The 27872-nt window shown below is 39.7% G+C and overlaps 1 pseudogene; it reads left to right on the top strand.

The window, feature by feature from the left end:
* LOC132178065 (uncharacterized) overlaps positions 1 to 10116 on the top strand; it is a 16346-nt pseudogene extending 6230 nt beyond the window's left edge.
* The last annotated feature ends 17756 nt before the right edge of the window (positions 10117 to 27872 follow it).

Genomic DNA, 27872 nt, shown 5'->3' with positions numbered 1-27872 from the left:
AGTTGACAATTTTGAAAGAACATTGTCCCAATAAGCAACAAAAACTTAAACCTAATATGAAAATCACAAGACAAGCAATGATCGATTAAGTCCTTGCCACAACTCATGCAGGAGCCCCCTTTAAAAATCTGTATGAACAATGCATATTAACAGTACCTCTTGAACAATGTTACAAAGAGTACACTGTAAAATATTTTCTGTTTGTGAATCTTATGAGAATTTGGTGGTCTAGGGTCTGAAGATTCGAGTTTTCAAGAAAGAATAGGTCTAAATTTTTAGTGGTTATAGGAAAATTGTTGGGAATTTCGGAGGAAAAAACATAAATGAGAAATATAAACCTAAGCATCACACCACGAATGGCTACATCACACAATCCATAAAGCAATAATGGCTGGAAACCAAGATCTACCGTCACGTAGAAACAAAACCAACATCTCATCTATGCACTAAAATATAAAAACATTATAACAAATACGAGTCGAAACAATACAGATACGAGTCGAAACAATACATTATAACAAATACGAGTCCTCCTAAAGGCTAAAGCTAATTTCTTTCTCAATGACGTCAGAAAGCTTGCATTTGCTCTTTTTCCGAAAACTTTAGTTAACCCCTCACAAACTATCGCGCTTTTTGCAGGCGCCCCATCATTGTTCAAAAACTCACTTTAATGTATCCAACTTTCGTTTTATTCCACTTTTCCCCTAGAAAATCCTAACGGAGGGGTGTGAAATTCCAATCTTGTCCTTTTTTTTTTTTAAAAAAAAAATATAATTATTATAATATTTGGAGAAACTTCATTTACCCCTCTTGAACATACGCACCTTTTACAAACACCCCTCAATCTTCAAAGTCTCTCACTTTGGTGTATCGAAATTTTGTTTCGTTTCAGTTAACCACATTCCGTTAGGATTTAACAGACTTTGTAAGGAGGGGTGTGAAATTCCTAAAATGCCCTTATTTTTATTAAAAAATAATTTTTTATTCAAAAAAAGCTCTTGACCTGTGGGTTTATCGGTGTTCTATCCGCTCCTTACACTTTCACGAATTAGAGCAGCACTGTATTATAACAGTTTGAAAGACTTCGGTGGGTCACCAAGTGACCCATCGGAGGGTAACAAGTGTGGGTCACTTTTTTTTTTTTTTTTAATATAATAGTTATAATAATAATTTTTTATTTATAAATAAGGGTACTTTTGAAATTTTAAAAAATTTTAGGGGTATAAAGGTCTTTTACTCATTCTACCATTTGATTTAACTCCAATATCTAATGGTAGGAAGTATTTGGAACGAAACGAAAATTCGATACACCAAAGTGAGACACTTTGAAGATTATGGGGTGTTTGCAAAAGACGTGTAAGTTCAGGGGGATAAGTGAAGTTTTTCCTAATTTTTTATTTAAAAATAAGGGTAAATTTGAAATTTAAAAAAAATTTGGGGTAGAAAGGTCTTTTACTCATTTGACCGTTTGATTTAACTGCAAAATCCTAACGGAAGGGGAAAGTGAAAGGAAATTAAAATTTGATACATCAAAGTGAGAATTTTTGAACAATGAAGGGTGTCTGCAAAAAGCTCGAAAGTTTTAGAGGGGAAGTGAAGTTTCCCCTTCTATAACCACTAGTTGGGGAGGCACGTGCTTGATTCCCGTGTTCAATAATAATATATGTAGTTTGAATGTGATATTTAACATTAAAAACTTATTTTCATATGTAAAATGTGATATTTAACATTAACAACTCAATTCTTACACAAACACGTTTATTCAATAGCATAGCGTATGTTCTACATGTTGAAGAAACTACTTTTCATTTCTATTTTATTTTATTTCCGCTTTTATTTTCTTCATACTCTGCTATTATTATGATTGGTTTTCCAATTACAAAACGCAGTCATGTAAACGCTATTATTTGAAACAAAATGCTGCAAATTTGAATTTAAGACTATGACCCATCTTAATTTTTTTTGTCTTCCGAGGATAAGTGCAATGATCTTTGAAAAAAAAAAAAAAAAAAAAATTAGTACCCACTATGACCCATTTAATTTAATTTGACTTTATTCATGGAGACCCAACAAGTAGCTTCTACAAATTATTAGCATATTTTATAATGTCTACAAACACAAACCCTGCTAAACATACTCTAAATACTAATTAACCACCTCTAGTTTTTGTGGTTGTGTGTGTAAGATCGAGAGCGAGAAAGAAGATTTCAGCAAATGGCATCACATGCAGCTCCCAAATAACCTTGAAAGTGATGGAAATTAAATGAGGAAGTTGGTTGCTGGCAGTGCAAAAAGCCAGTACTGGGAACTCACAGCCTACAAGTGCTGTGAATGCAATTTTTTCCTTCATGAATCATGCCTTGACCCTGTGCGATTATAGACTCTGTGCTGCTCGTTGGCAAATTATGCATTCATTCTCACCCGGAATCCAAACCGGTTCACTTGCGAAGCATGTGGTGGGAAAAACATTGGCATTGCCTATCTACGTATACAGCAACTGTCGACTTTGGATTCACTCTAGTTGCGCTCATTTTATAGGCACCATCAAAATTAAAGGACATGCTCACTCCCGCACACACTTGCACCTTCTCTCTTAATCAAGTCAAAAAGCACAACTATAAAGTTTGTTTTGAAAATGTCGATATAAAAGTCAAAAAGCACAACTATGAAATCTGTTTTGAAAATGCCGATATAAAGTATGCAGCTTACTGTTGTGATGATCACAAGTGTAATTACATTGTCCACATACGGTATGCATATAGGATTATGAAGGTGAGTGAGACCAATGATTCCGTTGACTACTATTCATTTGGTTGAGGACAATAATCTAAAAGAGGATGAAAAATTTGTTCGTCAGGAGATCGAACATTCGAGTCATCTGATAATAACTAGCTTAAAAAATGCTTATTTTCTATATTAAAGTAAGTTTTATTATACTTTATTTTATACCAATTCTTTTATTTTATATTTAGTTGTGAAATAATGTTTAATTATTAAATGTGAGCTTAAAATAATATTATAATACAAATTATTGCCTTTTGTAGGAAAAGAAAGAAATAAAAAATAGAAAAGAAAAGAGAAGCCAAATAAGAGCAAGCCAAGCCATATGCAATGAAAGAAAAGACAAAATAAGAAGAAAAAAAATTGTTCTAGAGGCTTAAGCCAAGCCAAGCCAAGCCAAAACAAAAACTCAAAAGAAATGAAAGGTGCTAACACGTGAAAAGATGGAGAACAATTGCACAAGAAAAGTATCAAGTGGAGTATCAAGTGGGCCATGCGTAAGCAAGGGAAGAGAAGAGACCAAGTCAACAAAGGAGACCAAAAAGAAGAGAAAAATCCAAGCAGAGAAGGATAGAGTACGTGGAAATAAGAAAAGAAGAAAAGCTTGATAAATCAAATAAAAAAAAAAAGAAAAAAAAAGAAAAGAAAACCTTCTCCCTTAAGAAATTTGATCTAAAAGAGGATGAAAAACCAGTTTCTCAAAAGATCGAACATTCGAGTCATTCACAATATAATTTAATCCTTAAAAATGAAGAATTGTGAGTAGTGTATGCAATTTATAGTGGTGCCCTTGTTTTATAACTGTTCGCAGTGCAACTTCCCATTTCATACAAGATGTACTAAACTACCCTAAGAGGTTATGTGATAATTACATCTCCAACACCCGCTCACCCTGTATAATGTAGATTCCAATGTGCGATCGCTCTGTTGTTGGGCTTGTGATCGAACACGAAGTGGCATCATTTACAGAAGTGTCAAGGATTTGTGTTACCTTGATGCTCAATGTATTTTAATTCCGGAAGTCTTTAAACATAAAGATCACCAGCATAGCCTCATCCTTGGTAGATTTTATCACCAGAGTGTAATGCTTGTGGCCAAAGACCTCTTGGTGCTAAGACATTTGATTGCACTACTATTGTGAGTTCCACTTATGTATTAAATGTGCTACTCTTCCACTTGTAACTCGGCATAGATATGATACACATCTCTTATTTCTTATTTATGCTTCTAAAGATGATTTCAAAGAGTATTATTGACAAATTTGCGAGGAAGAAAATAATGGTAATCATTAGTTCTATTATTGTAAAAATTGTTATTTTGCTGCCAATCCTTGTTGTATTATTTGAAAAACATGGTTGGATTAATTACATTTATTTATGAGAGAGACATGGAGGGAGAACCTTATTTTATAAAATTTAATATAAATATACATTCATTATGACTAAAACTTGTGCTGATATATGCATATATAAAATAGGGTGAAGTAAAACAGAACACTAGCGTGCTAAGCACACCAGGCAATTTTTTTTTTTTTTTAATTAAAATATTAAAAAATAAATTTTTTGCCTGGTGTGCTTAGCACGCCTGCGTTCTGTGAATCTCGGCCCTATAAAACATGTTATCTTGTCTAGTCTACTTGTCAGTGGTTTTCAAAAACACCATATCTTTATCTTGATCATTCCCTCGTCAACAAAAAAAAGTAGAACCCACGAAATAAAAAATAAAAATAAAAAAAGTAAGATCTACCATCCCAACCTGTAACACCTTCCAAATTTAATAAAAAAATATTTTATCAAATTATATTTTAAAAGTATGAATATTTAAATCTCTCTTGCTTCTTCTATTGTAATTTAATTTTTCTCACAAACTTCAACATAGTATCATACCCTATCATTATTTCAACAACAGGATGCATTGAGGAGTGCATTAGAGATACTTTAATTGAGTATCAAACGAATCATGCATGTCAAAAATATTAAATAGCCCATGAACATCTTAGCACAATCAGTCACAAGTTATTGTCTATACATGTCTAGCTAGGGTACCTATGTTTGCAACGTTGAACATCTCTTATCTCTCTGTTCAGGTATTTTCACAGTTGAGGGAATAATAGATTTATTCATCTATCACGGTCAACAAGTGATAAAGAAAAAAATGTAAACTGGGAAATATAGCAAGGATATTAGTTTTCTGCAGGAGAAACTTGTGACTTATTTTTATTTTATTCTATCAAATCCCCCACTTTTATTTTTATTTTATTTTGTCAACTCCGTTTCATTCCTTCATTCTGTGGATTTGATAAGAAACTTCTAACATCATGACCATTATGGCTTCGGCAATATGATGATATTGAAAACAGAGGATGACAGTTCACTGAACCAAAGGCTCATTCACAAGTATTAATATTCTCAAAATAACTAGCAAGAAAATAAAGAAGCATGTACAGATAAAAACAAAAGCAAAAAAAAAATAATGAGAAAGACGAAATGAAAAAAGAAAAAGAAAAAGAAAGGATGTAGAGACCTAGAAAATGACAACGCAAGAGATCGAATAAATGAACATAAAAAATGAAAGAAAGTTTTGGAGACAAAGGAATCGAAAGAAGAAAGGAATAAGTATGTGTTACGTGCTCACTTTCTCAAGCATGTAACTGGATAAATTTGAGTAAGTTCTTAAAAGCTTCTTCCAAACAAAAGTTTGGGAATAAACTTCTTGATACCTTTATTCATCGACTCCATTCCTTTAAATAAACCAGCATTTACAATAATTCCCCCAACTCATCATCACAGGTTGATGAGTGACTGGTAGCTAAAGATAATAATAACACTATCTAATGAAAGATATAACAAGAATGGTTAAATAGCTTAAGCTTTAATTAGAAATTTTGGGAGCATAGCAAATTTTTTTTTTTTTTTTGGTCCATGAAATTAGAAGTTTTATCCTTTATAAGCCATCTCTATGATAGTTAGGCCTAGTACTCAAGGATAATTAACTTCAATATTAGTGCTAACTTGGTGAGGCTTGCAATAGATATCTAAGATCGCTAGAAAATAGGATGTGGTTAAAAAAAAAAAAAAAACAAAAAACAAAAAGAAGCACATATAAAAAGAAAAGAACAGGTGGAAGCAAAAAGAAGAAGAAAATAATAAAATAAGAGAAGAAATGAGCATGTACAAAAAGAAATAACAGTTTTGTTTGTTATTGTGTTTGGGGGAGTTTTTTTGTTTTTAACTTGTAAAAATGTTATGACGTAACATAAATTAGAAAACTATTTTTGTATTTTTAATAGTGTTTTGTGTTTAAATTCTTTGTTAAGGTTTTTATTTTGAGAAAAAGAAAACAAAAGACATAAATCTAACTAATGAACCCAAAGGTTTGAGGACAAAAGAAAAAAAAAAAAAAAAAGTAGGTTCAGTATAACCCGTTTCTCTCATACTTTTGGGTGCATATCAAATTTTTGTTTGCCAACGACAGGAGAAATTTCATCTTTTGTAATCCATTTAAACTTGCAAGAAATGAAGTTGTGGAGAAAACAGAAAAGATAGAGTATCAGAATCAAGGACAATGTATATAGAGAGAGAAAAAAAAAATTTATGAAGAAGAAAAGAAAAGAAGATTTGAAGACCAAGAAAAAGACAAATTCAAGAGAATAGAAGAACTTTCACCTAAAGAAACAAATGTTTAGAGAGTAATTAAGGAAAAAAGAAAGGAATAATCATGTTCATTAATATAAATAATATCAATCACGGTTTTGGAAGCATAGCAATATTGTTTTATTTCTTCCACCAAATCATCCTTTGTAAACCATCTTTGTGATTTGTATTTTCTCTTACCAAAGGAGAGAAAAAGGTTTGTGTCATAATTTAAGGAGAAAGAAGGCACTACAAGCTTGAAGTTGTATAATGTAAGGTGCTACACACTCTCTCTCTCTCCCTCTCTCATTCCTTTCATTGGTTAGGCTCTTTTCTATTGCAATTATGTTTGTAGTGATATTAAAAATGTATTTCAAAGATTTCAAATATTTAAAAGTTGTTAATTTTTATAGTGTCTGTTATTTCAAGTTTTCCTTTCAGCCATAGATCTACTCAACAAGAAACCATGTTTGTAAAGTTGGAAGTTGTTTCTTCCGGAAGGAAACCAATCAAGAGTTATAAGATAGAAAAATAGATGAATCCAGCCAAAATAAAATTTACAAGGATAAGCTAAAAGACAATTTTCGTGTTATAGGATTAATCCACCAAAAAATGACCATGATAATCTCCTTTGGACAGAAATTTTCTCCAAACCAGTTTGGAGGAAATATCCTCAAACCCATTTAAATAGTGTCATGTGTCTATAAACATTTAAAAAACACATTAAATTTAGTCTAAGTTAGTAAACTGCTATCAATGACGTTAAAAATTTAATGTGCGTTTTAAATGTTTATAGACAAATGACACTATTTTAAATGGGCTTGAAGATATTTCCTCCAGACTAGTTTGAAGGAAATTTCTGTCCATCTCCTTTAATGACAACCATATGTATATACCCTTACAAAAGGAAAATGAGATCCTTTTGAAATCACTTAAATAATTGCAGTAGCTTGGATTCGATCTTAAATCAGTTATTACTTGGAACTAATCTTTCCTTAGTCAAATTTATGTAAATGCCATCTTAATTTTTCGGTCTTCAAGAGGATATATATATATATATATATATAAAGGTTTGTTAATTAATTAAAAAATTATATATTAATCTAATTTGACTTCATTCATGAAGAGTGAAGACCCAACAAATGCTCTACGTATCATCATCCTATAACAATATATATTCTGAATGCTAACCCCACCCTTTGGGTTTTGTGCCTCTGTGACTGTATATTAATTAGCAAAGAGTAAGATGGCGGCTGGTGAGATTTCGCCTCATTTGTAGCTCATAGATAACCTGGAAAGTTATAAAAACTGCTGGCTGTGCGGAAAGTCAGTATTGGGAAGTCGCGGCTACAACTGCGGGGAATATTGTGATTTTATCATTCATGAATCATGCCCCGAGACAACAAATCGCAAGATATGGATAGAGGCCAGACATGATTTGAGTGAGAAACATCACTTGATACCTGTTGAAGCAGTTTTCCGAATAATGACGTGGAAAAAGGGGCCAGCACAATATTTGATTACCGAACGTTGAGCTGAGAATGAGATAAGAACAAGGGATCAAAGCTGCCGGCGTTGTCCGGCTGGTGGAAGCTCCGATGCCTAAGTTATTCGAGTTGTTCAAAAGGAAGATGAACTGGAAGATTATATATCAAGGAAAAGATAAGCAAGTATTTAAATCTGAGGGTCAAAAGAAGTTTTTCAAATAGTGAGAGGGGACCCCCCTTTTATAGGCATTGGATTGTACCTGTTCATCTAACACTGTGGACTTTTACCGAGGGTCCACGTGTCAACAATATATCGGGGAACATCAAATAGGATATTTATTCAGATATGTTCATCATTTCCTGAGGGTAACGCTCGGTACCTGCCTCAGGCTCGGCTAACCGAGCCTGATAACCGAGTGTCGATAACATAATCTATATAAGCCTAAGTCTGCCGAACATGAGTTTATTCTGAACAGTAAAAATGACCGAGTGTGGGGAATGGGCCGCTAGGTTTGAACTGGGCCTAACCCAGCCGAAATATGACCCACAGTTACCCCCCTAATTTCCTTTTCTAACAGAATAAGGAAATTATATGTAGAAAACCGAGTGTAGGTTAGTTTTCTATAAGCTCGGTTTTGACTTTTGGCAAAATGACGCGAATTGATTTTTTTGAAATTCAAATTTTGAATTTTTTGAATTTCAAAAAGATAAAAACTGAAGCGTTTGGGATGCTTACCTCCGCCTTTTCATGATCCACGCGTCAGATTCTTGGTGGTTTTACGCCTGCTGTAGTAGCCACGCGTCAGCTTCTGCACCAAGAAAGAAATGCAGAGATGTCGCTTCGCCGAACCCTAGCTCCTAGGGTATTCAATGCGTCGTTTGGTCTTCTTTCGCAGGTCTTTATAAACCTTCCTTCCCCTTCGTTCATGCTTTACTTTTACTTCACAGACGCCATTGTTACTTTCTGAGCTTCGTCAATCCTCTCCTTTCTTTTCAACTTGGTCTTTTTCTTCATTACAAGCTTTTCTCACAAGTAGTGTATCTCAGAGATTCGATTGAGTCTGCTTCTTCGGCTGAACCCCTCATCTACTCAAACTACCCCATACTTCATTACCACAATTTCTTCCTTCCTTTTCATCTCTTGTCTTATACTTATCTACCATTGATACCTGATGGGTCCCAAGGTTCAAAATGTTCCTAAGGAACTGGGTGAAGCACACCCAGTTACATGGAGATCCAACTTGTTAACAAAAGATGAAAAACAGATCCGTGAAGCTTGTCACATTCCTGACTCAGTTCAGTTAAGGTTTGATGATGATAGGGTTGGGGCCGTAGTGGATGTCGACAGCCAAGAAGCCTGCGTTTACATGGACATGTTCCATATTGGTTTGAGGCTGCCTTTCCCAAGGGTAGTTCGGGAGTTGCTGAGCTACGTTCGGATAGCTCCACATCAGTTGGCTCCCAATGCCTGGAGGGTGTTCTTTGCCTCAATGATCGCCTGGCCACTAATACTCGGGGCTGACCATCCACTCACAGTGCCGGAATTCCTCACAGTTTACAGACTGACAAAGTGTTCTAGAACCGAGTTCTTGTACACTTTTCAGCTTAGGAAGAAAAAGAAACTGTTCACCTTCAGGCGTACTTACTCAAGCAATCACGGGTGGAAAGATGAGTTCTTCTTCGTCCAAGGTGAATGGCAATTCTCACCTTCAGAAGTGATCAGGGATCCAAGCATTCCTCGGGAAACCACCTCCCCGTCAAACCGAGGTAAGCCAAGTTTCGTTTGTTCTTTTTTACTTCTCCTTTGCAGTAAAACTAATCTTGATATCTGTTTTTTAGGTCAACAAGAACCTCGCTTAACCCCTGAGGAGTACAAGCGTGTGAAAGATGTTCTGGATCATGCTGAGCTTCATCCTTTGGAGATGGACTATGACGTCATCATGACCGAAGAGAATAAAGCTCGGTGCATATGGACCCCGGCACCTGCAAGGCTGGTAGAAGCTACTGCACCGAGAGCTCCAGCCGCTGAGGTACCAAGGAGACCGACTGTGAGGGTCGCCGAGCCCTCCAAAAGGAAAGGCAAGAGGAAAGCCGAAGATGTTCCTCTCAAAAAACACTCGGTGAGGCCGCAAACTGGTGCAAGTGTCTCCGTGACAACTGCCGATGATCCTGAAGACCCTCACATTCCTTCTTTAAAAAAGAGTAAAAACGGGTAAAGACCCCGGCAGGGAGGGATAAGAAAATAAAGGTTGCCGAGGATAGCTCGCAGACAGCCGGACTTGTTGCCGAACCTACAATAGAAGGAGTGACAGGACACTCGGCTTTCAAGAATAAAGAGATGGGAAGCGGGGGTACAATTGATCCAAAAGGCCCCGAGTCGGAGACATCTGCTCCTCATATCAAAGCTTACTCCGAGGTCCTTGTCGGAGTTAGGGAGTTCCTGAGTAGACAGGATAAGTTGGCTCAAGATGCCCTTTTTGCCGAGAGGACTCCTCCATCTTCTTCCTTCACACCTGCTGGGGTTGAAGCTCCAATAGGTGAAGCTTTGAAAACCACTCCCCACTCGGCCACCCCTCATATTCCAACCCCCGCCGAGGCTGTACACATAAGCTCCTCTGACTCCGAGGAACAAGAACCAATAGATGCTGGTGAAATCTTCGCCTTCCTGGACAACAGGACAACCGCCGCAACACCCCTGGCTGTCATCCAATCGGTACAAACAGAAGAGGAGCTTGTTGGGGAAGTTACAATTAGTGGGCCTGGAGTTGAAGAACCAGTAGCACCTGGTCCCTCGGTCATGGAGACTGCTGACCAAATTCTGGTTTTTGTTGAGCCCACGAACACCGAGCAAACTTTTGTTGAAAGAGCTTTTGAAGGGCCTGAAGATGAAAGGCGATTGGATGCAGATCTTGCAGCAACTATGGGTGGAGTTGCTGAGGAAGAAATGGGCTTCAAACTCCCAGCTGGGGGAGTATCACCAAATCTCGGGGAATCATCTCAACCCGTGAAGAGTGAACCGCCAAGCATGACTACGAAGATTCCTTTCGAGCCTCCAAAAAATACTTTCATGGAGAACCTAGTCGGGTCCTTGAGGGCAGCTGAATCCTTGGCTGAGCGTACACCTGAATCACTTCTTTGGACATTCTGGGAGCCCCTCACTCGGCTAGGTGACAAATGGCTGGCCAACCCTTTCGTTCTCCTGGCTGGTGCAAGCCCGGGTGATGTACAAATTTAATTGTACTCGCAAGCGCACGAGTTGTGTGCAATATAGCGTGTGTGCAAGTGCGAGGTCGATCCACAGGGAATTGTGTTGTGAAAACTAATTCTTATCTAAACTAATCCTATTTTAACCTAGTTCCGAATTTCATGATTTTTGTCGTGCTAAAACAAAACATAAACTAAAGAAAATGATTAAATAAAATGGTAAAGAACACTAAGGTTTCAGAATCCACTTCGCTAAATCTTAACTCTATATTCTCGTATTTGTTCATACAATCGACAAACTATTGTGCTCAAACTGTTGTTCGATGTTTTACAAATATCAAGTTTAAATCATTCAATGAATCCACCCATTTTACAAATCACAACAATTATCCGATTTGAAATTAAATCATCCTATGTATCCGTTTGGTTAACGAATCACAACGGATATCCGATTTCAATCGAATGAATTGATGTATCCGAAGGATGAAACACATTAAATATCCAACTTCAACAATGACAGTTCATCACATTCAATAAAAAGATATAAATCAACCAATTGAATGAAAATCTACAACATTCTTATTCGAAGTCAAAATTGTATAAACAAAATACGAGAATACATGAGTTTGTCAATGACGAAGCTTCATCTTCAACCTTAGTTGAAAGATTTAGCCTCTCATGATAACAATAACAACCAAAAATTGAATTGTCATCATCGAAAGAATAAAACTTACAATGGAAAACAAAGCAAAAGCTTCCCCATGGCAATACGTCGTAATTCAGCTTAAAACAGCCTCCGGCAATTGTGAGGCTTAGAGGTCTATTTATAGGGCTTAGGAGAGTCCTAGAAGCCCTGGTAATCCTAGGAATTTCGGAGATTTAAGTCCAAGCCCAATTATGATAAAGAAAACCTAAGCCCAAATCGGAATAGGATTCGCCCAGAATTGCGGTCCTATCTTACGGCGTGATTTTGGCCTTGTGGCGCTCCGAATTGGGAAAATGCTATTTCACAATGAATTGTAGTAGTTTGAGTCAGCTTTCCAATGCCGCTTGAATAACCTCAATCGGATATCTGAGATGAAAGTTATGGTCAAAATACCAAGACGTATTCAGAATCCAATTTTGCATCCAATCCGATTTGACTTCAAATTGAGAAATTCCGAATTAATCATTTCCTTTATTTGATTAAACTTTAACCATGATTGGTTAAGCTTAACCATATCCTCTAGGTCTTCCCAATTTGCCCCTTTAAGCTTGGAATTTTTCCAGAAACGCTTTCTTTTCTTCCAAAAGCTTATAAAACAAAGAAAATACAAAAAGGCAGTAAAATGGCCTAATTAACCAAAACCAAAGGATTAAGACATGCAAGTTAAGGGCTGAAAATATAAATATTTTAGCACTTATCACACCCCCAAACTTACATATTGCTAGTCCCTTAGCAATACAAAACTAAAAACAAGAATGGAAAAACAGAAAACAAAAGATAAATCCATCTTTCGTGGGATATACGATTGCATTTAGCGCATGCAACAAGCCTTTTAAACCCCTAGGCATCCCTAGAGGACGAGTGAAGTCCCGTGAGGGTTTAACAGGAATGATACCCACAAACATTTATGCACTATGTTATTTCATGTACAAGGGCTTCCACACAAACACATGGTTTTTAACGTCATGAGCAGGTTTATCATAATGAACACCACAATCACATCATCAAGATAAGCACAAATCATTCAACTCAAAGATGGAAATTTGAGACAACACATGTTTCAATACGTGCAATGTGAGACTAACATAAAATCCGGAGGCTTCAATTTATTCTCAAACTTGGGTGTACTTTAGAAGTGATAGGAATTTGCTCAGATGAAACAACCAAGGCTTAAATTTTTATTTTTATTTATTTTTGTTTTTTTATTTTTTTATTTATTTTTTTGTTTTTGGTGTAGGCTGTGCAATGCTTAGCTTCCTTAAGCTCTCTAATTGACCCATGTAACGAGTGTTGGGCCAGAGACTCCCAAACCAAATGGTTTTAGGGCACTAGATGTAGAAACATCCTTAAGGGCTTAATTACTCAAGTCAACTAGGCTACGAAGCCAAACTAGCCATACAATCAACCAGGTTAGATTTCTCATCTTTTTACGCGAACACTCAATGCTTTGTGAGGCATGAGGTCCGGTTACTCAATGAGAAACTCAAACTGATTTGATTTATTTATTTATTATATATATATATTTTTTTTCAAGCCAAGGTTTCATCACACTTCATCCTACCTATCTCAAAATACACCCTAATCAAGTCAAATCTTATACCTCACCGATTTTGTGCTAGTGTGCTCGTGGTGATAGACTCGAACATGTGAAATCTCTCTAATCCAACAATGAGTCAAAAGACTCAGATTCCTACTGACATGCTGTGTTCAAAATGCTAAACAGACCAATGACATGCAAACCACATAATAGGTGTTACCCTTTCTTAATCAATAACATAGCAGATTTTTTTTTTTTTTTTTTTTTTTTACAAAACAACACGAATAATCAAGGAAAAAGACAGAGAAATGTCTACCCCACCCCCAAACTAAAATGACACATTGTCCCCAATGGGTCCAGAGATACAATACCAGGTGAGCGGCGCAAGTCGAGTGTAACGTAGGAGAATGCTCCCCCAAACTTGAATGGCAGACACTTGCCCTGAAAAACACAACAGAAACAAACAAACAAGATAAAATGGTAAGGGAAAGAATGAGGGTTACCTCCCACAAGCGCTAAGTTTTAAGTCTTCAGCCAGACTCTCCACAAAAGACGACAATCACTCAGAATAACTCGGATCCTCCAACAATGTCGTCTCAATCTCCTTACTCCTCAACTCTAAGAATGGTTTTAATCTCTGTCCATTCACCTTGAAGGTGTTACCATTCTGAGGATCCTCAATCTCGATGGCCCCATGAGGAAAAACTGTCCGAATGATAAATGGGCCTGTCCACCGAGATTTCAACTTGCCTGGGAAAAGATGCAGCCGTGAATTGTAAAGAAGGACTTTCTCACCAGGCTCAAAAGATCGTCTCAAAATGCTCTGGTCATGAGCCTTCTTCATCTGTGCCTTGTACAACCTTGCAGAATCATAAGCATCATTCCTCAGCTCTTCTAATTCATTGAGTTGGAACTTCCTTTGTGAGCCAGCCTTCAAAAGATTGAAGTTCAACTGCTTGATGGCCCAATATGCTCTATGCTCCAACTCCACGAGAAGATGACATGCCTTCCCGTACACAAGCCGATAAGGTGACATCCCAATCGGGGTCTTGAAAGCTGTCCTATATACCCACAGTGCGTCACTCAATCGCATAGACCAATCTTTTCGATTGGGGTTTACCGTCTTTTCCAAAATATGCTTGATCTCACGATTGGAAACTTCAACCTGTCCACTCGTCTGTGGGTGATACGGGGTGGCAACCTTATGTGTGATGAAATACTTCTTCATCAACTGCTCAAAAATCCGATTGCAAAATTACTTACCTCCATCACTTATAATTGCTCGAGGTGTACGAAAACGAGCAAAGATAGTGTCTCTCAAAATCTGGACCACAACTCTATGGTCATTGGTCTTGCATGCAACCGCTTCCACCCATTTGGACACATAGTCCACAGCAACCAAGATGTACAGATAGCCAAAGGAGTTCGAGAAAGGTCCCATGAAATCGATGCCCCATACATCAAAAATCTCAACAATCAAAATGGGACTGAGGGGCATCATATTCCTCCTAGAGATACTCCCTAGCTTCTGACAACGCTCACAAGATATACAATAAGCATGGGCGTCTCTGAAAAGGGTAGGCCAATAGAATCCACACTGCAAAATGTTGGCAGCGGTCTTCTTAGCACTGAAATGGCCTCCACGAGCATGATCATGACAAAAGGAGATGACATTGGATTGGTCATGCTCAGGTATACACCTCCTAATGATCTGATCGGGACAATACTTGAACAGGTAAGGATCGTCCCAGAAAAAATGTTTCACCATGGACAAAAATTTGGACCTATCTTGTCACCCCAACTGCTGAGGCAGTTGGCCGGTGACAAGATAGTTCACTATGTCAGCAAACCATGGTGTGGGCTCATGAGCAATGCGCATCAATTGCTCATCAGGGAAAGTCTCCGAAATGGGGCTGGCGTCCTCAGTGTAATCCACAGTCAATCTAGACAAATGATCTACCACCACATTTTCAGAACCCTTCTTGTCCCGAACTTCTATGTCGAACTCCTGAAGTAGCAAAATCCATCGAATCAGACGAGATTTAGCATCTTTTTTGGAAAAAAAATACTTCAATGTTGTGTGATCCGAAAAGATGATGACTTTAGATCCTAGTAAATAGGATCGAAACTTGTCTAGCGCAAAAACGACTGCCAACAACTCCTTCTCCGTGGTGGAGTAATTGAGTTGTACGTCGTTTAGAGTCCTGCTCGCATAGTAAATGACGTGGGGAGTCTATCAACACGCTGCCCCAAAACAGCTCCGATTGCATAATCCGATGCGTCACATATAATCTCAAATGGTACACCCCAGTTGGGCGGCTGAATAATAGGTGTGGACGTCAGAATTCTCTTCAGATCCCCAAATGCTATCTTGTAGTCCTCATCAAACACAAATGGGGCATCCTTCACCAACAATTTGCACAAGGGCTTGGAGATCTTGCTAAAGTCCTGGATGAATCACCTATAAAATCCTGCATGGCCCAGAAAAGAACGAACCTCCTTCACCGTACGAGGGGGTGGAAGGTTGGAAATCAAATCTACCTTAGCTTTGTCAATCTCTATCCCCCGATGAGATATGACATGCCCCAGTACAATGCCTTGCTTCACCATGAAATGGCACTTCTCCTAATTGAGCACTAAGTTCTTCTCCTTGCACCGCACTAAAGCCAAGGTGAGGCGGTGCAAACACTCCTCAAATGATGAACCGAAGATAGAGAAGTCATCCACGAAAACCTCAAGGAAACGTTCTACCATGTTAGAAAAAATACTGATCATGCAGCGCTGAAAAGTAGCAGGTGCATTGCATAACCCAAAGGGCATGCGACGGTAGGCGAACGTCCCAAAAGGGCAAGTAAACATCGTCTTCTCTTGATCTTCGGGGTCCACAGGGACCTGGTTATATCCAGAATAACCATCCAAGAAGCAATAGTATGCATGCCCAGCCAAACGTTCCACCATCTGATCAATGAATGGGAGTGGAAAATGATCCTTCCTTGTGGCGGCATTTAGCTTGCGGTAGTCTATGCAAACTCTCCATCCTGACTGAATACGAGTTGGGACCAACTCGTCATCCTTGTTCTTTACTACCGTCAATCCAGCCCGCTTTGGCACAACATGAATTGGGCTTACCCACTTGCTTTCAAAGATGGGATAAATGATCCCTGCATCCAACAACTTAATCACTTCAGCCCTCACAACCTCTTGCATAGCTGGGTTTAACCTTCTTTGTGGCTCCCTCGATGGCGTGGCATTCTCCTCTAAATGTATCTTGTGCATCACCACCGAGGGACTGATCCCCTTGATGTCCTCAATGGTCCAACCGATAGCTTCCTTGTGCTTTCTTAACACCTCTAACAATTTTTCTTCTTGAGCATCAACCAAATCCGAAGCTATAATCACAGGCAAAGAATCTGCTGGACCTAGGAGCTTATACTTAAGGTTATCCGGTAGAGGCTTAAGTTCCTTCTTGGGGGGATCAGATACTGCTAACTCCTCCTTCTTACTGCTCGCCAAAGGAGCAGTTTCCAAAATTGCATCTGCTTGCTCAAACAACTGATCCAAATCTAAATCCTCTCCAAACTGAGCAAAGCATGCCACCAGGGGGTCCCCAATGCTTGATTCATCCATTGTCTCCTCCATAATCTCCTCTATCAAGCATACATTTCTCACTTCATTATATTCCAATGGTTGTTTGCTGATATCAAAGATATTCAGCTCCACTGTCATGTTTTCAAAGGAAATCTTCATCACCCCTGTCCTACAATTAATCAGGGCGTTAGCCGTAGCTAAGAATGGTCGCCCTAGAATCACCGGTATTTGAATTCCAACATTCTTGACCGGCTCTGTGTCTAGCACAATGAAGTCCACGGGGAAGTAAAACTTATCCACCTTGATCAAAACATCCTCAATGATTCCCCGTGGTATCTTAACTGACCTGTCAGCCAATTGAAGTGTCATGGACGTGGGCTTCAGTTCTCCTAACCCTAATTGTAGGTAAACTGAATAGGGTAGGAGATTCACACTCGCCCCAAGATCTAAAAGAGCCTTCTCAATTCGACTGACTCCTATCGTGCAAGAGATGGTAGGACACCCAGGGTCCTTATACTTAATGGGCAACTTGCACTGAAGGATGGAGCTAACTTGCTCGGTCAGAAATGCTTTCTTTGAGACATTAGTTCTTCTCTTAACTGTGATCAAATCCTTCAAGAACTTCGCATAAGAAAGCACTTGTTGGATGGCGTCCAAAAATGGAATATTGATTTGGACCTGCTTGAACACTTCTAGAATGTCCTCAAACTTCCCTCCTTTCTTGTGGGCTTGCAACCTTTCAGGGTAAGGTGCTTTCGGCATAAATGACCTAGGAGGGTCCTCAATAATGGGTGTGGCTGTAGATGGCTCGGCATCTCTCTTCTCTTTGTTGCCACTCTTTTCCTTTTCTTGCCCCGCAAGGTCTTCTTCTTGCTCAACCACCTGATTGTCCACTTGTCTTCCTGACCTCAGAGTGACAATTGCTTGCACATATTCTTGTCCGTGTGCAGGATTTGAGGAATTCCCAACCATATATTGACCTTTTGGGTTGGGCATGGGCTGACTGGGCAATTTCCCTTTTTCTCTCTCACCCAAGTGATTGGCTATCTGTCCAATCTGACTCTCCATCTTCGCAATTGCTTGGGTGTTAACCATGGTGGCATTCTTCACTTCATCTATTGCTTGGGTGTTTGCCATGGTAGAGTTTTTGAGCTCTTGTATGGCCTGGCTATTCGATTGTATAAATGCCTTCATTGTTTCCTCCAGCGATGATTGTGACAAAGATGCAGGATGTTGCGCTGGTGGAGTTGAACGACCATGATTCTGTGAGGGAAATCCTTGATTCATTGGTTGGCTCTGCTTCAATGAGAAATTAGGGTGGTTCCGTCACCCTGGATTGTATGTCTCCGAGTATGGTCCGCTTGCTTGCTTCCTAAAGTCATTGAAGGCATTCACTTGTTCCATGGAGCACTCGGCAAAAGCCGGTGAAAATGGACAATTCTGTGCTAAGTGCATAGGATTAGCACAGATTGAACAGCCATCAACATTGAATGTGTTGGCGGCATTTACGGATTGACCCACTACCAGGGCTTCAACCTTCTTGGTCAGAGCATCTATCTTTATCCTCAAATCAGTGTCCTCCTTAACCTCATAGATGCCACCTTTCTTGGGAATACAGGCAGATTTATCCCGACAACTCGAAAAATCCCACTGCTGTGAGCGGTCGGACAACTTATCTAGTGCCTTATATGCTGCATCCCCTGTCAGACTTAAGAATGCACCTCCATTCATTGACTCGATCATACTACGGTTGGATTGGGTTAATCCTTGGTAGAAAAACTGAACGAGTCTCCACTTCTCATACCCATGTGGGGGGCATCTTATCAACAACTCCTTAAATCTTTCCCAACACTCCGAAAATTTCTCGTCCTCCTCCTGAGTGAAGGAACTTATTTCCTTTCTGCATTCATTGACCTTTGACATTGGGAAATACTTGTTATAGAACTTGCTTAACAAGCTTTCCCAAGATGTAATGGATCCGGGCGTGTTGGAGCCCAACCATGCCCTGGCTTTGTCTTGCAGAGAGAAAGGAAATAGTCTGAGATGGACAGACTCTTCGGATAAATTTTGAAATTTGAAAGTGGCGCATATGTCCTTGAATTTCTTTACATGACTGTAAGGATTTTCAAGTTCTAGGCCATGGAACGATGGTAGGAGTTGGATGACATGAGGTTTTAAATCAAAATGAGTAGCATTGGTTGGTGGCAACACTATACACGAATGAATGGGATGTAGTGAAGTCCACAAGTGCGAACAATTCCCTAAGTGACGTAGTGAAGTCCACATTCCAAGCTCTAGCTTGCTCGGGATTTCCAGCTCTAGCATCCTCATGCTCAGCCCTAGGTTCCTCTATGTTATCTTGTTGGTCTCCCATTTCACCCCTATCCTCACTCTCAACAGGTGCTCTCCGAGTTCTCCTAAGAGTTCTATCATGTCGGGATCTAAAGGTGTCAAATCTAAGTTCAGGGATCTCCGACCAAGCATACACCAATCTTGAGTGTTCAAACAAATTGATTAAACAACAATGAATAGTCACAAAAAGGACACAACCAACCAAACAAAAGATAAATAAAAATAGAACTAACTATCAACAAAAATATACAAAAGAAATTTCAAAACAATAACAAAAAAAAAAAAAAATGGGCTTAGCTGCTTTTGATGTTGCACTCGAGCGCAGAAACAATGCGCTCGATCGTATATGTGCGTTCGCTGTACGCTCGTGCGTACTTGCAGAATGGAGCGAGCGCAGGCACGCAGGCTGCTTGCTGAAAAGGCTCGAGTGCGCTCGATCGCAGATGGAGTGCGATCGAGTGTACTGACAGAAACTAAAAATCTCTAAAATAGCAGCAAGAGAAACAGAAACAACAAACCTTTTTTTTTTTTTTTTAGATCAAAATGGCAGAAATAATAACAACTACAATAAAATAAAATTGCAAAAAGAAAAAGACTAGTAGAAAAATAAAATCAATCCAAATAAAAATCAATTTCACAAACAAACAAATCCCCGACAACAGCGCCAAAATTTGATGTACAAATTTAATTGTACTCGCAAGCGCACGAGTCGTGTGCAATATAGCGTGTGTGCAAGTGCGAAGTCGATCCACAGGGAATTGTGTTGTGAAAACTAATTCTTATCTAAACTAATCCTATTTTAACCTAGTTCCGAATTTCATGATTTTTGTCGTGCTAAAACAAAACATAAACTAAAGAAAATGATTAAATAAAATGGTAAAGAACACTAAGGTTTCAGAATCCACTTCGCTAAATCTTAACTCTATATTCTCATATTTGTTCATACAATCGACAAACTATTGTGCTCAAACTGTTGTTCGATGTTTTACAAATATCAAGTTTAAATCATTCAATGACTCCACCCATTTTACAAATCACAACAATTATCCGATTTGAAATTAAATCATCCTATGTATCCGTTTGGTTAACGAATCACAACGGATATCCGATTTTAATCGAATGAATTGATGTATCCGAAGGATGAAACACATTAAATATCCAACTTCAACAATGACAGTTCATCACATTCAATAAAAAGATATAAATCAACCAATTGAATGAAAATCTACAACATTCTTATTCGAAGTCAAAATTGTATAAACAAAATACGAGAATACATGAGTTTGTCAATGACGAAGCTACATCTTCAACCTTAGTTGAAAGATTTAGCTTCTCATGATAACAATAACAACCAAAAATTGAATTGTCATCATCGAAAGAATAAAACTTACAATGGAAAACAAAGCAAAAGCTTCCCCACGGCAATACGTCGTAATTCAGCTTAAAACGGCCTCCGGCAATTGTGAGGCTTAGAGGTCTATTTATAGGGCTTAGGAGAGCCCTAGAAGCCATAATAATCCTAGGAATTTCGAAGATTTAAGTCCAAGCCCAATTATGATAAAGAAAACCTAAGCCCAAATCGGAATAGGATTCGCCCAAAATTGCGGTCCTATATTGCGGCGTGATTTTGGCCTCGCGGCGCTCCGAATTGGGAAAATGCTATTGCACAATTAATTGTAGTAGTTTGAGTTAGCTTTCCAATTCCGCTTGAATCACTGCAATCGGATATCTGAGATGAAAGTTATGGTCAAAATACCGAGACATATTCAGAATCCAATTTTGCATCCAATCCGATTTGACTTCAAATTGAGAAATTCCGAATTAATCCTTTCCTTTATTTTATTAAACTTTAACCATGATTGGTTAAGCTTAACAATATCCTCTAGGTCTTCCCAATTTGCCCCTTTAAGCTTGGAATTTTTCCAGAAACGCTTTCTTTTCTTCCAAAAGCCTATAAAACAAAAAAAATACAAAAAGGCAGTAAAATGGCCTAATTAACCAAAACCAACGGATTAAGACATGCAAGTTAAGGGCTGAAAATATAAATATTGTAGCACTTATCACCGGGCAACAGCTCGGGGGAAGTCAATACTCAGCTCCCGAAGGAAGTGATGGAGCACATGTTGTATCATCAGCTTGAGGTAACCACATTCCCGCACACTTGATTTCTAATAGTAGTATTTTTGTTCTAATAAACTTCTTTCGATTTGTAGGGTTCGATGAACAGCATGAACTATTACCTTCACTATCGAAAATTTGCTGAGAATCAAGCTCGGGAAGCTGAGAGTACAAAAAAGAAACTTGAAGAGGCCGAAGCCGAGATCCAACGTCTAGAAGCTCAAAGTGCTGGGGCTATCGCACGGTCTCAAGAGTTGGAGTCCGGGCTTGTTGTCGAGAGGGTAAAATACGAGAGTTTACTAGCTGACTTCTCGACCCTTGAGGAGGGAGCAACCCTGCTGAAGAAAAACCTCGACGAACTCTCAGCTTTGGAGCCCGAAGTCACCCAAAGGAAACTTGAGGAGGCCGAGCGAAGAGTGGCCAACCTGGAGGCTCAGTGCTCTCAGAACCTCTCTAGGATTCGAAAGCAAGAAGTCCAGGGGATTGCTGAAAGATCCCGAAGCAGGCAGCTGCTTCTTGACAACTCGGCCTTGGGGGACAAGGTCAATTCTTATAAGAAGAAATACACTGAGGTCGAGCTTCAACGTTGTGTTGCCGAGTCTCGAGTTCATCAAATCTCTGAAGAGCTGGAAGCAGCTCGCAATCACTCGGCCATTCAAAGCTCTAGAGTTGAGGTGGCTGAAGAGAGATTAGTGGCCATCGAAGAGTAGCTTTTGGCTTCAGAGAAAAAACAGAAGTCAGCCAAGAAGAAGGCCAAAGCTGCTGTTAGAAGGGCCGAGGGCTTCAAAGGGAAATTCATGCGAGCAAAGGAGCAAGTGTTCAGATATAAGAACAAAGCTCGGGATTTCTACAAACAGCTCTTCTTCGCTTCTTAGGCTCAAGATTACGGCTGGGGTACGGGCTTCATCTCAGGTTTCGAAACCTTTCGTAACTGGTCGAAGAATCCTCCCGAGGGTGTCGATCTTAACACCATAAAACCTGAAGATGTTCCCCTCACAAAAGAGGCCACTTCTAAAATTGCTGTACTCGGTAAAGAGCAGATGCCTGATTGCAAAGGCATCACTATTTTTGGCTTCAACCCGTTCGCTCGGCGCCCAACTGGAGAATCCTCTGCTGTAGCCGAACATCCTAGTGCTGGAAAATCTCCAACTGTTGATTCGAAAGAATCAATAGCTGTGTCTGATGAAGAATGGGACAACTCGGCATCTTCTTGATTTTCTTCTTTTTCCCGAATGTGAATACCGAGAGAACCTCTCTTTTTGTCTCTAAACATCTCAATTTGGAAATAAAAGAGAAATTTCTTGCATATCAAAAGATCTCAGTAATCTCTCGTAAATATATTATGTATACCCCCTGATTCCTATAAGTTATAAATGTAATTTATACTTGATGGGAATCTTAATGAGGCATAAAGATTCAGACCGAGTGTTTTAACTTGAATTAATATTGCAACATGCTGCATGTTTGACCGAGAATGTACTGTTTGTGGGCAAATTATGTTAAACCATGATAACTGCATATTTGCTTAAGGAAACTGCTCGGTATGATGGTTTAATATTCGGTGGGTGCTGCAATTGTAAGGATGTTTATGAACTTCATCATCGAGAAAGTGCCTTAGTGATGTTCAGCCGAAATACGTTCGGGAACTTCTCCAGCTATACTTCTCCGATGGAGAACCTTTGAATAAAGGTTAAGTTCGGAAAGCGCTTGGTTCAGCTATATTTCCGAACTCTTCTTTGGGAAAGCGCCTTAGAGATGTATCACCGAGTTACGCTCGAGAAAATCTCAGGCTGTATTTCGCCAAAGGGTTGGAAAGTGTAATAAATACTTTCCAAAAAATGACCCTCGGAAAAGCGCTTAGTGCAGCTATATTTCCCGAAGCTTATTAAAAAGTTAGTTATTGAAATGGACATATTCTTACATTCTTCTTCCTCGGGAAAGCGCCTTAGAGAATTTTGTCTGAGCAACACTTGGCAAATTCTCCGGCTATGTTTCACCGAGTTAGAACCTTTGAATAAAGGTTTGTGTTTGGTCTAGTGGAAATGTCTCAATAAGAACATATCGAGTGACACTCGATAATTCTATGACAATTGCTCAGTGAACGCATGGTTTTGCTACATACTTAAGATTTCTGTATGATTATAATCTCAGAGGATCCTTTATTAACATGTCTCGACCAACTATGAAAAGAATATAACAAAAGTGATGCTCTGAGAATCATAATTCTATACAAAATACTTCTTAAGATGTTCGGCATTCCATGGCCATTGAAGTTGTTTTCCTTCGGAGTTTATAAGATGGTAAGCTCCCGCTTTGCCACATTTGATCACCTGGTATGGTCCTTCCCAATTTGGTGCGAGCTTTCCCTCAGTTGCATCTTTGGTCGCCAGTGTAACTTTTTTCAAAACCAAATCTCCAACTTTGAAACTACGATGCTTCATTCATCGGTTGAAATACCGAGCTACCCTTTGCTGATATGCTGCCATTGTAACCTGGGCCTGATCTTGTTTTTCTTGTAGTAAATCCAAGTGTGACTTTAGACCTTCGCCGTTGAAATTTGGGCTCAATGTATCCACTCGAAAACTTCCAGATCCGACCTCGGCAGGGATCACAGCCTCGGTTCCGTAGGCTAAGGTGAAAGGAGTCTCCTCGGTTGGAGTCCTTTTGGTTGTGCGGTATGCCCATAGAACTTCGGGAAGATTCTCTGACCATTCCCCCTTGTGCTGACCGAGCTTCTTCTTCAGGATTTTGAATATGGTTTTGTTCGTTGCTTCTACTTGTCCATTTGCTTGGGGATGTCCCGGAGATGAAAAGTATTGCCGAACGTGAAGTCCGGCACACCAACTCCGAAAGGAATCACAGTCAAACTGTTTGCCATTGTCCGTAACAAAAGCATGCGGAACTCCATATCGACAAATGACATTTCTCCAAAGAAATTTCTCAATATTCTTAGCAGTAATATTCACCAGAGCTTCGGCTTCTGCGCACTTGGTGAAATAGTCAACAGCGACCACAACGAACCGAACTCCTCCTTTCCCTGTAGGTAATGGCCCGTCTATATCAACCCCCCATTGTGAAAATGGCCACGGTGAGGAAACTGAGCTAAGTTCCTCAGGAGGTTGCTTGATAACGTTGGCAAAACGCTGGCAACTGTCACAAGTTTTGACCATATCTATGGAGTCTTGGTTCATACTCGGCCAAAAGAATCCTGCTCTTACCGCTTTGTGTGCTAAAATACAGGGTCCCGAGTGACTGCCACAGATCCCTTCATGAATCTCTCGAAGGACATAATCACCTTCCTCTTTTGAGATACATTTAAGAAGCGGTAACATAAAACCTCGTTTGAAAAGAGCTCCATTGACTAGTGCGAACCGAGCGGCCTTTCGCTTCAACTGTATTGCCTTTCTCTTATCCCCCAGCAGAATTCCCTTTTCAAAATAACTAACTATCTCTTCAGCCCAGGCAGGCATGACTTCGATAGTTAAAATGAAAACCTTCTCGATGATGGAAGGCTGTTGCAAAATTTGCATCGTCTGGTCGGACTCTCCTACTTCGCACTCGGTTGAAGAGCCTAAACGGGCCAGATGGTCGGCCTTCTCGTTCTCTTCCCTCGGGATTTTAACAATACAAAACTTCTTGAAAGATTTTTGCATACTTTGAATTTTGGACAAGTAGAGCTTCATTTTGGTACCCTTAGCCTCAAACTCGCCGCGAATGTGGCCAACTATAACTTGAGAATCACTTCGCACCTCTACAAACTCTGCCTCCAGCTCCTGGGCTAAACCGAGTCCAGCTATTACAGCTTCATATTCGGCCTCATTATTAGTAGTTTTGAATTCTAACCTTAATGAGCTCTTCAACTCTCTTCCGTCCGGCGTGATCATCACGACCCCAGCTCTGCCATTTCTCTTGGTAGATGAACCGTCCACATAAATTACCCATGTTCTCTCTTTCGGCCATTCCTCCTGGTCCTGAACATTAGTGAATTCCACCACAAAATCTGCCAAAACCTGACCTTGAACCGCGTTTCGTGAAACGAAACGAATGTCGAATTCACTAATCTCAATTGCCCAGTTGACCAACCGACCAGACAAGTCTAATTTTCGGAGTACCTTCTTCAGTGGATATTCGGTCAAGACATTGATTGTATGAGCTTGAAAGTATGGTCGGAGCTTCCTGGAGGCAATCACTAAGGCGAAAGCGAGTTTCTCCATTTGCACGTATCTCTCTTCGGCGCCATGCAATGCTCGGCTGATGAAGTAAACTGGCTTCTGAACTCCTCTTCTTCGCGAATCAAAGCCGCACTGACAGCGGTTGGGGACACAGCTAAGTACAAATATAATTCTTCTCCAGGAACAGCTCGGCTGAGAAGAGGTGGGCTAACCAGGTACCTCTTAAGTTGCTCAAATGCCTGCTCACAGTCTTCGGACCATTCAAAAGCCTTACGTAAAATCTTGAAAAATGGAAGACACTTATCTGTAGACCGAGAGATGAACCTATTCAAGGCTGCGATTCTCCCCGTCAGCTGCTGAACTTGCTTCACATTCTTTGGAGATTGCATATCTAACACCGCCTGGATCTTCTCTGGATCAGCCTCAATTCCTCGGCTAGACACCATGTAACCGAGGAACTTACCAGACGAAACTCCAAATGCACACTTTGTAGGGTTCAACTTCATCTTAAAACGCTTCAATGTCTTGAATGCCTCCTGCAAGTCTGTAACATGGTCTACCTGCAACTTGCTTTTGACCAGCATGTCATCAACATAAACCTCCATGTTCTTCCCAATTTGTTCTTGAAACATCCTGTTTACGAGCCTTTAGTAAGTTGCACCGGCATTCTTTAAACCGAATGGCATGACTTCGTAGCAATATAAGCCTCGGTCGATGATGAAGGCTATTTTTTCTTGATCAGATGGATGCATGAAAATTCGATTATAGCCTGAAAAGGCATCCATGAAGCTTAGCAACTCGTACCCTGCTGTTGCATCGACCAAGGAACTGATATGGGGCACTGGAAAACTGTCCTTCGGGCAAGCTTTGTTGAGATCGGTAAAATCTACACACATCCTCCACTTCCCAGAGGACTTCTTAACCATCACTACATTGGATAGCCAATCAGGATAATGCGCCTCTTCGATAAATTGAGCCTTCAGTAGCTTGTCTACTTCCTCAGCAATTGCCATGTTTCTATCAGGAGCAAACTTCCTTCGCTTCTGCTTTACTGGCTTAACATTCGGATCAATGTTCAAGTGATGAACAATATCCTTGGGATCAATCCCTGGCATGTCTTCAGAAGACCATGCAAAAACTTCGAGATTTTGCTTGAGAAACCGAACAAGGGCTTCCTTAACCTTCGGAACTAGTGCGAACCGATCTTGACAACCTTTCCTTCAGCTATAGGTACATCAATCAATGGCTCGGTTGGCTCCTTCCTCAACTGCATCTTTCGCTTATCAGCCAAACTACCGATCATCAATAGTGCTGACTTTGGGCATTTCTTCAAAGATGTATTATAGCACCTTCTAGCAACAACTTGGTCCCCTTTGACCTCGCCGACCCCTTCAATGGTCGGAAACTTCATTTTCAAGTGATAGGTGGAAGTGACTGCCCTCAATTGATTCAAAACCGGGCGACCGATTACCATATTGTAAGCTGAAGGTCGATCGGTGACCAAAAAATCCACCATGATCGTAGATTGCCTAGGAGCAGCCCTGCTGTAACTAGAAGAGAAATCAACCCAATGGGTTGGACATGCTCACCTGCAAATCCTATTAACGGTGACAGGAAAGGTTTCAATTTTTCTTGGCCAATGCCCAATTGTTGAACAACTATCCAATAAATAATATCAGCTGAGCTTCCATTGTCTATCAAGACCTGATGAACGGCATGGTTGGCCACCGTTAGAATTACCACCAAAGCATCATCATGTGGCATCGAGACTTCTTTCGCGTCTTCCTTTGAGAATGCTAGAACACTCGGTTCTTTTTTCTGAATTTTGGAGGGTTTTTCAAGTGCGAAGACTTCTTCTATCCTTGCCTGCTTGGCATAAGCCTTCCTTGCCGAGCTTGACTCTCCTCCGCTAGCTAAGCCTCCTGAGATCGTGCGAATCTTGCCAATAATAGCTTGGTTTTGAGGATTTTGCTGCTGATTTTGCGAAACCCTCGGCTCATCACGCCTCTGCCTCTGGTTGTGTGACAGATCATCATTTTGACCCGAATGTTGTCCCAGTCCACCCTGAATGCTCTTTCCTTTGCTATTCTCTTCGGCCAAGAAATTTAGCAACTTCCCATTTCTCAGAAATTTTTCAATTTCGAACCGAAGACTGATACAATCCTCGGTTTGATGCCCATGATAATTATGATACTCGCAAAATTTCTGAGTACTGCGGCGCTGGGGAGGAGATTTCATCCTTCCTGGCCGACGGAAGTTCGGGTCCTTTTTAATCTCCATGAACACCTTATAAAC

The sequence above is a fragment of the Corylus avellana genome, chromosome ca4, assembly GCF_901000735.1.
Source record: "Corylus avellana chromosome ca4, CavTom2PMs-1.0".
In the NCBI taxonomy this organism is placed as follows: Eukaryota; Viridiplantae; Streptophyta; class Magnoliopsida; order Fagales; family Betulaceae; genus Corylus; species Corylus avellana.
Note: the sequence above shows the minus strand (reverse complement) of the source record. Positions and strands in the feature narration are given on the sequence as shown.